This window comes from Topomyia yanbarensis, chromosome 2 (genome assembly GCF_030247195.1).
Source record: "Topomyia yanbarensis strain Yona2022 chromosome 2, ASM3024719v1, whole genome shotgun sequence".
Classification (NCBI taxonomy): Eukaryota; Metazoa; Arthropoda; class Insecta; order Diptera; family Culicidae; genus Topomyia; species Topomyia yanbarensis.
In genome coordinates, this window is record NC_080671.1 from 192,841,892 (window position 1) to 192,854,466 (window position 12,575).

Genomic DNA, 12,575 nt, shown 5'->3' on the forward strand with positions numbered 1-12,575 from the left:
TCTTTTTTACATTTTAACGACATTCAATTAGCTAGAGATTACTGGGTGGGGAATGTTATGAAAATTTAGAGCCATAGTACTCAAGTGAGAGCAAGAATGTGAAGTATACAGACCGGAAAACTAGAAGTGGTAGGGTCATAAGAACATGCTTAATACCTTACGAATCACTCAAGTCTACAGCAGCTTCATTAGTTTTTTATTTGTTGGCTTTGAAACGGTAAATCAAAAAATTAAAAAGTATACTGATCGTACAATACAACAAACCTTTCCTAAGAACAAAAATACTGGAGCGATACGGGTAAATAAAACAAATGCATTATTGTTGAATCCCTAACGGTACTACTTCGACAGTAATGGGCACTGTTTAACTCTCCTCGGTTTCCCCTCTAGTGCAGTTTTTAACAGCATAAATATGCGCGGCACAATGGCAGAGACAGTATGTACCAATAAAATGTTGTTCTTAACAGACTTGCAAATCAGCCAAAATCAGAAATAAATTACACCTCGAAATGTTCATATCAAGTAGCATGTTTAACATGACGCGCAATGCATTCATTTTATTACTACCATAAATTAACACCACATTCGGGGCAGTTTAGCCTTGAAGATGTCAGACAGCAGCAGATAACCAACCGTGTGATCGAACGCAGATAAATTGGGTCCAGTTTACTTTCGGAAATGAGTGCATTAAAATTCTTTGCTGGATCCATACCACGTACCCATACCTTTTCAGCCGCCTAATTACACTCACTGGTGCATATCCCGTTTTCCGATTTCGAAAAAAGCGCCTCAAGGATAGCTGCCCTTTTCTTGACTTGATGAATGTCTTTTCGTGGTTTGAATTAAATCAGATGAATGGAATGAAATGCGGGAACTGCCTTCAACTGTCGCTAGTCATCATCGGGCACAGGGGGCAGCGCACAACGGATTCATATAGTATGCGTATATAATGTACACAGAAAACAGTCACAAAATTTTTGTATTATAAGTCCGAAAGTTAGTCTCCCTAGTAACAATTGAGGATTTATGGCAGTTTTATAGCCACACATAAAACTTAGATTGTACTTGTAGCATGCTATAAAACTTCAATTGTTACATGGGCTATGTATGAACTAACGTACAAGTAAACTTCATTTGTATAATAATGATACATATTACGAGACCAAGTGGTTTACAACTATTTAGGGTAATGAGTCTATTTTTGTCCTGTTTCCTTTATCACCATAAACATTTGAAGCAGTGTTCACCGTCTTTCTTCCATGCATCGGCTCGAATGATAGGGTTATAATTGGGACATTCGATTTGAGTTTGTATTGCGCTTAAATATGATTGTTTTACAATTTTCAGGCCATTTTTGTTATTATATTGAGTCTTAGGAATGAGACATAGCCCATTTTTAAACATTCCATTGATTGTAAGTCGAGTAATTAATGAAAAAGTGCTACACCTTCTCTAATAGGACCAAAATATGTTCGTTACCCTATACACTGATTTCCTGAGCATTAATTCGTTTGCTCGATCAGTCCATTAGGGTAAAGTAGTAGTTACCGGTTAATTACACTATCTTACGTGTTACATGAAACATCTCAAGCATCATAACACTTTGGGTATGTAGTGTGTAAACATTAGAACAACTGTTTTCAGCAAGTTCAAATTATCAATAAGACAGCCTGCTGCTCGAGTGTTCATAATCTGTGGAATACACAGTACACATGTCATCCATGTTATTTTACAACGTTTGAAACTGCTCATATGTACATTTAAAAAAAAATGTATTGACAGCGGTGGGATTCGAACCCACGCCATTTCTGACTGGTGCCTAAAACCAGCGCCTTAGACCGCTCGGCCACGCTGCCTTGATGCGAGTCGCTGCTTTCTCGACGAGTGTAGCAAATCCGTTTTCAATACCGCCGCTTTGATAGCAGAGACAGACGGTAGTTCCCAGTCAGTGGCACCAGCAGTGGCAGGTAGCGTACACTGACCGTCCCGACAAACAATCAGCATTACCGATCGGTTGGTGGCGGGCGTGTGAGGTTTTGACGGCGCGTCGAGACCTAGCGCCGAGCGGTGAATAGAAAGGAAGAATAAATAAAATGAGTCAACCGGCACACGGCAGCCGCAAATAGATTTGTTTCCGACCGTCATCAAGTGTTGTGAGCAAATTTGCAAGAGTGTACTATAGTAATGAATTTTTTCATTGCTTTCTATTAAATTGGTTTTAAAATCAAAACAATTATTCTATTGATTATTATAATTTACGATTAAAACTGCTTCCCATGAAAATAATATTCCATGAATGAAATTGCTTTATCTTGCTAGACACCAAACGCACTTATTATTTAACTGATAAGAAATAAGTACGCCAGTGATACCAAGACGCTCCGAAGTATACACATTTGTGGTGTTGATTACGTACTAATTATCCCATTTATTATGAGCGAAAGGGGGTTCAACGGTTTCTAAATAAGATTCCAATTTGGCTTACAGGCATTGGTAGTGGTTCTAGGAGGTAAGCCACAAGAGGGCAGGTAAGAAAAGGTAAGAATAGATTTTGTAATTCACCCCTACAAATGTTTTCATGATTTTTTTTTATTTTTCCTAAATGAAATGTATAGCATTCGATCAAACTTTGAAAACTTTTTCCGAGACCCATATACCAATCGACTCTGTTCGACAATCTCAGTAATGGCCGAACTGATCTTAACAAAACTAGTTTCAAATGAAACCATTAATATGACAATTTCGCACAAATTATTTGCTTTGGGTTACGGTTTTTAGTTCCTGAGATACGAGTTAGGTTTGAAAAGTCCCTGGTCTAAGTGATGAATTAGGACTATCGAACAAAATTTGTATTATCGTTGAATAGATGCCAGCCTTAAGCCTGAAATATATTTTTTGGGATTTTATGTGCAGTAGTTTTTATACAGCAGCTTCTTGAAGTTGTCTTTTCGAACCACGCTCATGTTTATTTTTCATTCCAATTGTTTGATTTATATGCATTTTGCTTATTAAATACATTTTGTAGTCGTTTTATCCTTTTTATTATTTTATTATTTCATTTAATTAGTTATATTCGTTTTATTAAATGTAATCTCTTTCATTCTTTTAATTCATCATTTTCATTTATTTATTTTTTGCATTTTATTCACTTAAATCATTTTTTGTATTGTTCTTTATTTTATTCCATTTTATTCATTAAAATCCTTAACTGATTTTATTTATTCGATTCACATCCATCCATTTTATTTATTTTTTCTGCTTTTATTTTATTTATTTTAGGTAGGTGGAACTGGACCAATTCTGAGCTAGTAAGGGTTTATGAGCTATAGAACTGGAACGTGTCAACTGATTCATAAATAAATATTTTTCTTGTAAGCCTGATCAATAACGCACATTTTTTTCTAAGGCAACTTTTTCTAATCTTTTACCGTATTGTGTATAAACGGTTCTGCGCAAAAGTACATGAAAGGGCCGAATTACTCCAACCCTGTTCCAATTCGGACCATCCATTTCTCATCGATTTTTTTGCAATAGAAATGAAATCCTATTTCGGCCTCAGTTATTCCTGTTTGATTTTCACTAAATTTCGAATTGTGAAACGAAAAGTTCTCCTTGATATATAAAACTTTGTAGTAAATATACAATAAAAAAGTCGGTTTTCAGAGCAATTGCAATACCCTTCTATGGAGAAAGGCAAAATAGTTTTATGAGATAGAACAGAGCTGCATGACCGGATGAAAATGATATATATGCTTTTCATAATATCACCATTGCTGAGAAACAGCTGGGTGTTCGAATTGAACCACTTCCCCTTATTTTAATTATTTTATTAATTTGATTGATTTTATTCATTTCATTTATACTTTTTATTCATTTTATTCGTTTTATTCATTTAATTTATTTTGTTAATTTTATTTATTATTTCAAATTATTTCAAGAAATTTTTATTCGAATTATTTATTTCATCAATTTTATTCATTATATCAATTTCATTTATTTGATTGTTCTAAATAATTTGGTTCAGTTTGTTCATTTTATGTATTTTATTCATTTAATTCATTTAACAATCTGAATGCCAAGGGATTTTAAATCTTTCTTAAACATTAGAAAGGCATATTTTTGTGAACAAGCAGCAATAAAAAGATAAAATAATAGAGTTATCAAACACAGATTATAATGAAACGAGAAAAACAAAGTCAGCGAAAGAAAATGGGAACGCTCATTTTGTCCTGCCATATCAACGCTGTTTGTTCGCCGATATCAAATCTTCCTTCACCCGTTACCCACCCAATTTTCGATTATACTTCCTCTAGTGAAACCCTTGAAGTTTCTTTGTTTACTCTGGCTGCAACACAGAGTAGATTTTGAACGATTTTAATATTTTATAAGGTTCAGTCGGTGCGACGCACAGTGTTTCCAAATAGGCAAAAACGTGATCGAAATTGTTTTGACCACAAAAAACGATTGTCATAGTGTTTTTAGCAAAGTTTGTTTAGTAAATATTTTCCATTTTATAGAAGTATTAGTTGGGTGATTAATCCCCCCAAAGCAGAGAAGCAAATTTTTATTTGGATTTTTACGAAACTAATAAAAAACTCATCAAAGTTGTAGGGAATAAAATAAGAAACAACTTTGCTGAAGCGACTGACGTTGCAGACTCTATCTGTTGGTTTTAATAGACGTTTGTGAAGTTTTCTGTGATACAGCCCTGAAAATCACTTTTTACAGAATTCCTTGGTAAAAAAAGTTTCTTTTCTTTGAATTTCAAAATGTTTTATGATTTGAGCCGGCATAAGAAAATACACAATTTTTGTGATGCAAGTGTATTTCTATCTTTTTATCTGAGGAGTTATCGAAAGTGTTAGTGCCAAAAAAGAAACACTTTGATATGAAATAACATTTCTAACCGTAAATTTTCGCATACTAAGCCATATTCATACGAGTCTACACAATAAACGCTATCAAATCCAGAGATAACCATTTGTCTTATGTGGTCTCTTGCATGCAAAAACATATTCAAAAAACGATTATAAAACTCTGTTATATGGCCACTCAAAAATTATATAACGCATTTAAGAGTATCGTCACAACGCAACGCAACACAACTTCGTAGCCAAAATATCGTTTTGCATTGCAAAAATAACAACATATTATAGTAATATATAACATATTATAGTAATATTAATACTAATAGTTTTGTAATACCGCAGTTATCTGGGTAATGCTGTGAAAAAGAACTGTGCAAAATATCTAAACAAATTTTGAGTTACACCATACACTGCATTTGTCACTCGTCACTTTTTACTTTGCAATGAAAAATAAGAAAAATATCGTTTAAATGTTGTATTACTTTATGGAAATTGACAGCGTAGACTAACACTCTGTATATCGGCATATACAGTTGTGCGGGGCTACTTTGGATATGTGGAGCTATTTTGCACACTTTAGTTTTTCAATATTCACTAACATGTCTTATAACCATGTTTCATATGCCTTTTGTCATTTTTCATAACACTGTTTACCATATCAAACAAAACACTTCAAGGTTCGATAAAAGTGATTGGAGGCTCGTAAAATGAGACTGCTAAACAAAAGAGAAAATCTTGAGTACTGAGACCACATACTAATTTATGGAAAGAATAAAAAAATGATGAAAAATGGCGTTTTCCGTTTATTTCTAGTGGTTCAGGATCGGTTCTTACGAGCATTTGAAGGTTTTTGTGTCTTTAAAAAAGATTTTTTTAATATCATTATCTATAACTTTACCGAAGATATCAAGCATCTAAATAATGTTTTGAGTTCATTCTCCGTAATTATTTCCAAGAGAATTAATTACCAAGATTGTTTTTTTTTTCAAGAGATGCTCTGTATTATATTGTATAATTTCTTTGAAGACATTGAACCTCCACAGTTGGTGGTTGCGAAATAAATATATATATATATATATATATATATATATATATATATATATATATATATATATATATATATATATATATATATATATATATATATATATATATATATATATATATATATATATATATATATATATATATATATATATATATATATATATATATATATATATATATATATATATATATATTTGGCCGTGAAAAAACTGGTTTCGAAGCTTTAACTTAACGAGTGCATAACTTGAGAACATGGCCTTGTGTACTAATACATACATAAATAGCCCCTTATTTCACTATTTATATTTCGCAAAATTTTCAATCCCACCGTGTGGCTTTTTTATAATTGATAATACAAAAAATCTTTAAATGCTCTTAAAAACCTACTCTGACATATTGGAGATAAACTGATATCGCCATTTTTCATCATTTTCCTTTTTTTTCTCTACGAAAAACAATATGCAGTCTCAGCCCAATCAAGTTTTTTGACAAGTAACGTTGTAAATGGTAATGTAAAATGAATTTCTCATTTAAAAAAATGAGATAAATAGGGGATGTTTTATTGTTGAAAAAATATGGGTAGGTAATGTCCGAGACATAACCGAAGTGAAGTAGAATACACTTAGGCTGGTAATTCGAATGCTGTAATTTTTACTATCTTCTGCATGGTTATATTAAATTCAGCTATCAAGTATTTCTGTTATTTAGGGCATTGCCTACACGTACATCCCTTGCGATGCGTTTATGCAAATGAAATTTTGGTCCTACCTCGAAACTTGCAAGCGTCCGCCCAAGACACATATGTGGAAAAATTCAACTGCTAGGTTTGTTCCCAAGTTTCCGGTGGGTAATTACACTAGTTTACAAAATAAAAATAAAAATCTGAACTTCAATATTCGAACACCATTTCTAATGTAAAATTGTGTGCTGAATCCGAAAATGAGGCCCAAAAAATTTACAGTAGAGCAGTTTTCGAGTTACAGCGAAATAATGAATTTTACCTTTAAATTTAAAAGTACGTTCAGTAAAATCCAAATATCTTCGGTTTGCAGTGCATCGATATGAAGTATTATTATGTTGAATTAAAGGTAACTGAATGCACTTCCGATCGTTAGGATATTTTGTTTCAGTGCGACTACTGATTCTGACGTTAATTACGAATCTATTGAACTTTTTCTTAATTTTTCGTTGTTTTTTGAACAAAAATGAGCGTGTGGTCAATATATTCAGCAAGATAAAGCAAACCAAAAAAAATATATTTTTATGGACGATTAAAGACTGCTAATAACCAATGAAAATAAGCACTTGTTAGTTTGAATCCGATGAAAATTGCGAAAGTTATTCAATTTTTTGTAAAATGCCAATTTTTGTGTTTCTCTGGGTTAACTTATTGAACCGTCTCGATTCCAATTTTTTCTAGGGCTTGGTTATTAGCAGGCTGTAATTTCCCATAAAAATATAATTTTTGGGATTGCTTTCTCTTGCTGAAAATATTGACCACAAGCTCATTTTTGTTCAAAAAACAACGAAAAATTAAGAAAATTTTTTTGGACCTCATTTTCGGATTCAGCACACGATTTTACATTGAAAATGGCAACTAGCTTATTTAGTTCAGAAATGCTGTAAACTAGTGTTATTTTTCAAGTGGATAGTACCACCTTTACTACTCACATTATTGAATATTTCATTACACATATGTATAGTGGTATCAAAAGGCATTCGTCTAGTTACTTTATTTTAGAAATAGGCCACTTTAAAGCATGACATGTACGAGTAAAATTAAAGGCCAGATCGGATAACAATTTGGATTCGCTCCACAGTTAAACGCCAGTAGAAGGGCACTTGCGCATGGAATGTCAGCATTAGAGAGTTCAGGCGAATGTCCTATAAAAATAATATATTCAAACCAACCAGGTTTCTTCGCAATAACCCTGCAAATGTCGTGTATGATAATAACCGACAACAAATGTAGTACCAGGGCATTACTTTCAACGAAGCATTTCACTTGTAGAGCAGTAAAATTCGCAAATAAAATAAGTAAAATGAAAATCCCGTTTCACGTTTCCCAGTTTGCCCCCAGTATCAAACCATCAACAGAAACTTATATCAGTATTCAACAAACCAACATAATCTCCTTCAAATCGTCAATCGCAGCCACACTACCGTTTGCCAGAAGAAAACCAATAAAAAAGCACACTCCTTCGCAATACACTTTGGAGCGCGCGCCGTGGTGAATTTTATTGAAAGAATTTTGAAACGGGACCCCTATATTGAAACGTTAGAAGTATTCTACTTCAAAGGCCTCTGATATCAGTATAAATTAATGATATTTCAATAAAAGTAAATAAAACTGGTTGAATTTTATTTTGTATCGAATTCAATAAGTGTGTAAAGTAGTCCACATAAAATATTTTTAAACGCAATATGAATAACTTTTTTATAAGTGAACCAACTCTGCTCATTCTTAGCATAAATAATACATTACACGATGACGATAAATCTGTGCTGATATGATACAAATCCATCGATTATTAAAGGAGTTATAATTCGTCAAGATTGAAAAATTGATAAAAAAGTGCACAAAGATACCCCGCACGACGGTATATTTTTCAACATCTTTCATTACCAAAGTCACCTTTCCCGATCAGAAACACATAACAGAAAAATTTCAAAGATTTCGCGTTGTTATTTGTTATAATTTTCTGGTATTTTAACTACTAACGAGACCAAATTCATAACACCGCGTGTTACGAAAATTGCATTCTGTTATAATTGTGTTATTGCATTCTGATCGGGTAACCCCCTCCCCATCACAACCCTATTGTGACTAGGAGCCTATCGTTGATGGCATTCCACCAAAGATGACATATTGGTTCATTTATTTTGCGGGATAGATAAACCGATAATTTCGCTTGAAATATTATTTACCTATTTGGAATAGGTCACTATCGATGCTGATGGTTGACAAGTGGCTGCGGTCAATCGTCATAACATAACCAGTAATGGATGTATTGTTATCAGCTATATTCACGTCTAAGCTATTATTACAATAATGCCTGTCAATATCCGTCGAAAATTGCAGCTATGAGTGAGAATTCCGGTAAGTAATCTTAGAAACACTTTGCAATTGAATGGTATTCTCGAAAAGGGCGAGAAAGCCAATCGTCAAAGTACATGTTTACGAGAAACTTCGAAAGTCCCGTTAGTCTCCGAGCATCGAACACGTATGTAGAAAACGGAGAATTTTTTTTTTCGTTATCAACTACTGTGCATGGTGAGTGAGAATTTGCTCAGTATTTCCCTTCAACGAATATTTTGCCAGTTGATTTTTCTGCCCTTATAATAAATTACTCGAAAATTAGTATTCTTTTCTACATATGACAGCGCAAGCAGGATTTGAGTGACATTTCACAAATCCGCCTTGCGGTATAAGCTTCGAATGCAATCACTCGAAAATTTAATCCTCATTGAATAGAATCGGAAAACGCTGTTATGGAAACGTCCACAAGTGTTGGATAACTGCGCTAATATCTCAGAAATGCAAATAGCATGATTAATAGCATCTTCTGTCACCTATCGCTATAGAGATAAGAGGGAACTGACTTTTATGAGCTTACCGACATATCCGGTAGGCATCTGGTTGTACACGAGGACTGAAATGGGAACGTGTGCGCACTTGACTCTCCAATAAAAATCGCGTTAAATTTTTCGTGATTACGCTTCACCGATGCTGGTCGTTTGTCAGGATTTATTGACAATTATGGCGATAAGATCGAACGTTCAATTGGAGGCCGTCTTACATGATTAGTTTCATTGAGAGATTACACCACAGTGGAACCTGAAAAAATAGGCGTATTTCAAGAACTTTTCTAGACGCAATAAAGAGGTGAATCGAGCTCTTGTCGAATGGGATTTTTAATACTAGTTAAGAAGTACAAAAAAAAAATTTCAAAGATTTTGTTGCAAGATGGCAACCGTGCTGCCTTTTCCCGTAGAGCTCCATTTTTGGAAAGGGTCCTCGGCCGGAAACAAAAAAACTAAAGTTTTTTTCAATTCCTTATATTAATAGCAAGCGACGTATATAAGAATTTTTCGATATTTTGTTTTTTACGCGAAATGGCGCTCCTGGGTGTAACTTTTGACAGAAAACAGATATGGTCATACTATTTTATTTTATTTGTGTGTTATATTCGCACGTTATTTTTGTGCCGATAGCTGAAGCAAACAGTTTTGTATGTTCTGTTCTACAACCAAAATATTTTTTGAAAAAGTTAAAATCTACTCAAAAGTTTTTTTAACATTTTCTTAGTATTATAAAAAAGTAAATCGATCGAAAAACTATGCGCATTCAATATTTACTAAGTGAATTTATTCTATATTGTGATTCAACATTGAATGGCGATGAAATGTTTGCCATAATTGTCTTTGGTTCAGTTTTGGTTACTAAAATCGGTTGTCGGCACCCAAACATGGTCGTTTGTAAGTACCCCATTTTTGTGGCAAATTCTGAATTGTCTATAACCCAATCAATATGATTATTTTTGGAACGGGCTTGACGAGTAGATGCCAGAGATTGATTTTTGACACCATTTTGAATTTTGGCGTCATCCGGTTTAGCGGAATTCTTTCCCAATCAATATGGATATTTTCAACACGGTTTTCAAGGGTCGATGCCAAAAATCGATGTCGTATGCCATTTTAAAATCCAGGATGGTGACATTTTTATTCTAAAAGCACCCAGATCGAAGGTTTTCAGATTTGCCCATAGTGAAAAATCCGCCATATCTATTATGACGGATTTTTACATTTCTTATAAAAGAAATGTATAGAATTCGCTCAAACTTTCAAGATTTTTTCCGAGGCCCGGAGGGCCGAGTCTTACATGCCAATCGACTCAGCTCGACGATTTGGGACAATGTCTGTGTGTGTGTCTGTGTGTGTATGTAACGGACAAATTCTCATTCGTGTTTCTCAGCAATGGCTGAACCGATCTTATCCAAACCAATTTTAAATGAAAGAACTAAAAAACAGTATGAACGCTATTAATTTGTTTGTGATTCTGATGTTTAGTTTCCAAGTTATAAATGTTTGAATGCGTAAAAATGGCGTTTTTTGCGGTTTTCTTTTGAAATATCTGCCGAAATTGACAATATAGCACATATTGATTTATATGTTTTTAGACAGCTTTAACGAATACCTTTCGAACAAGCTATAGATTGTTGAAATCGGACTATTATCAAAAGAGATATTCAGCATTAAATGCGGACGAAAGATTTTTATCATTTCCCATTGCCAGAAATATGACCAAAAACATGTAATCTATTATTAACGCCAAAACGGCTTACTTTACGTCAATAGTATCTTCAGAGAATTTAATGGAGGTAATATGCCCTTTCTTTTGGTATTGTGCTTTTGCTGATTAATCCCCCTATGAGTGAGATATTTTCACAAATTTTCTTGGAAGTGATTATATCGAAATGATGTCTTCAACAAATTTGTAGCTCTTACTTTTGCGAATAACTTTACTAAAGACTTTAAATATCTATTTTGAATACTTTAAAAGTTATGGCTTGTTGTTTGTTGATTACTCTTTGTCGCCTATTTATTGTTCAATATAGTAATAATCCATTGAAATAAGCCAAACATTATTTCGATAAAACGAATTTTGTATTTAATTTTTCTATCTACAACCACTAGAAATAATCACTGAACCCTTCCAAGTTGTGTGGAAGGAACTTGATAACTTATCAGTGCAAAAATGTTCATTTGTACGAATCTTCTGACTGCAATTTTTCTAACTTATAACCATCGGATCGATCTGAAACATATCGGAAAATGAAAAGCGAAATAAATAACTCCAAGCAACGGCGTAGCCAAGAGAAAGTTTTGGGGTTTAACAATTTACAACCCCCTCCCCCCCTCCCACCACACCCAAAAAAAATTGGATTGAAGTTGAAAATTTATTGATGCAGACTGTTTTAATTCAATATTACAATAACAATTATCTGATCCGTAGATTGATAAGCTGTTGTTGTAAACATCATGAGGACTTTTGATAAATTGTCGGAATGGGGTCCTGATATGTAACTGATTTATTTGTGTCTTGATTTCACAGTTTTCTAATTGCATCAATATCAAATTCCTGCCTGAAAACATTCCAATAGAAAATTCCAGAGCTCTGTAATCAATCATAATCCTCAGATTTATTTCCAAATTGAGCTCGTTTTTGTAGAGATGTACTGTAATGAGGGTCTTTATTTAATAGGAAGCGAAGTTAAAATTGATTTAATGTCTATGAAACATAGAACTGCTCACCGAAAAAATGCATAACTTTCAACATTTGCTAAAAATGTTGTCTTTCTCATTCACTCTAAAATTCGTCAATCTAATCCCGACCCGGAGGGCCGAGTATCATATGCCAATCGATTGAGTTCGTCGAGATCGGAAAATGTCTGTGTGTATGTGTGTGTATGTGTGTATGTGGAAAAAAATGTGACATCTGTTTCTCAGAGATGGCTGAACCGATTTGCACAAAGTCAGTCTCAAATGAAAGGTACAACCTTCCCATCGGCTGCTATTGAATTTTTTTTATTGATTGGACTTCCGGTTCCGGAGTTACGAGTTGAAGAGTGCAATCACACAGCAAATTCCCATATAAAC

General features: G+C 33.6%; 1 non-coding gene across 1 annotated transcript; it reads right to left on the reverse strand.

Annotated features, from left to right (window-relative positions):
• Positions 1 to 1,776: 1,776 nt before the first annotated feature.
• Positions 1,777 to 1,856, reverse strand: Trnal-uag (transfer RNA leucine (anticodon UAG)). The gene has a single exon. It is a non-coding gene; the product is annotated as a tRNA-Leu (tRNA).
• Positions 1,857 to 12,575: the final 10,719 nt, after the last annotated feature.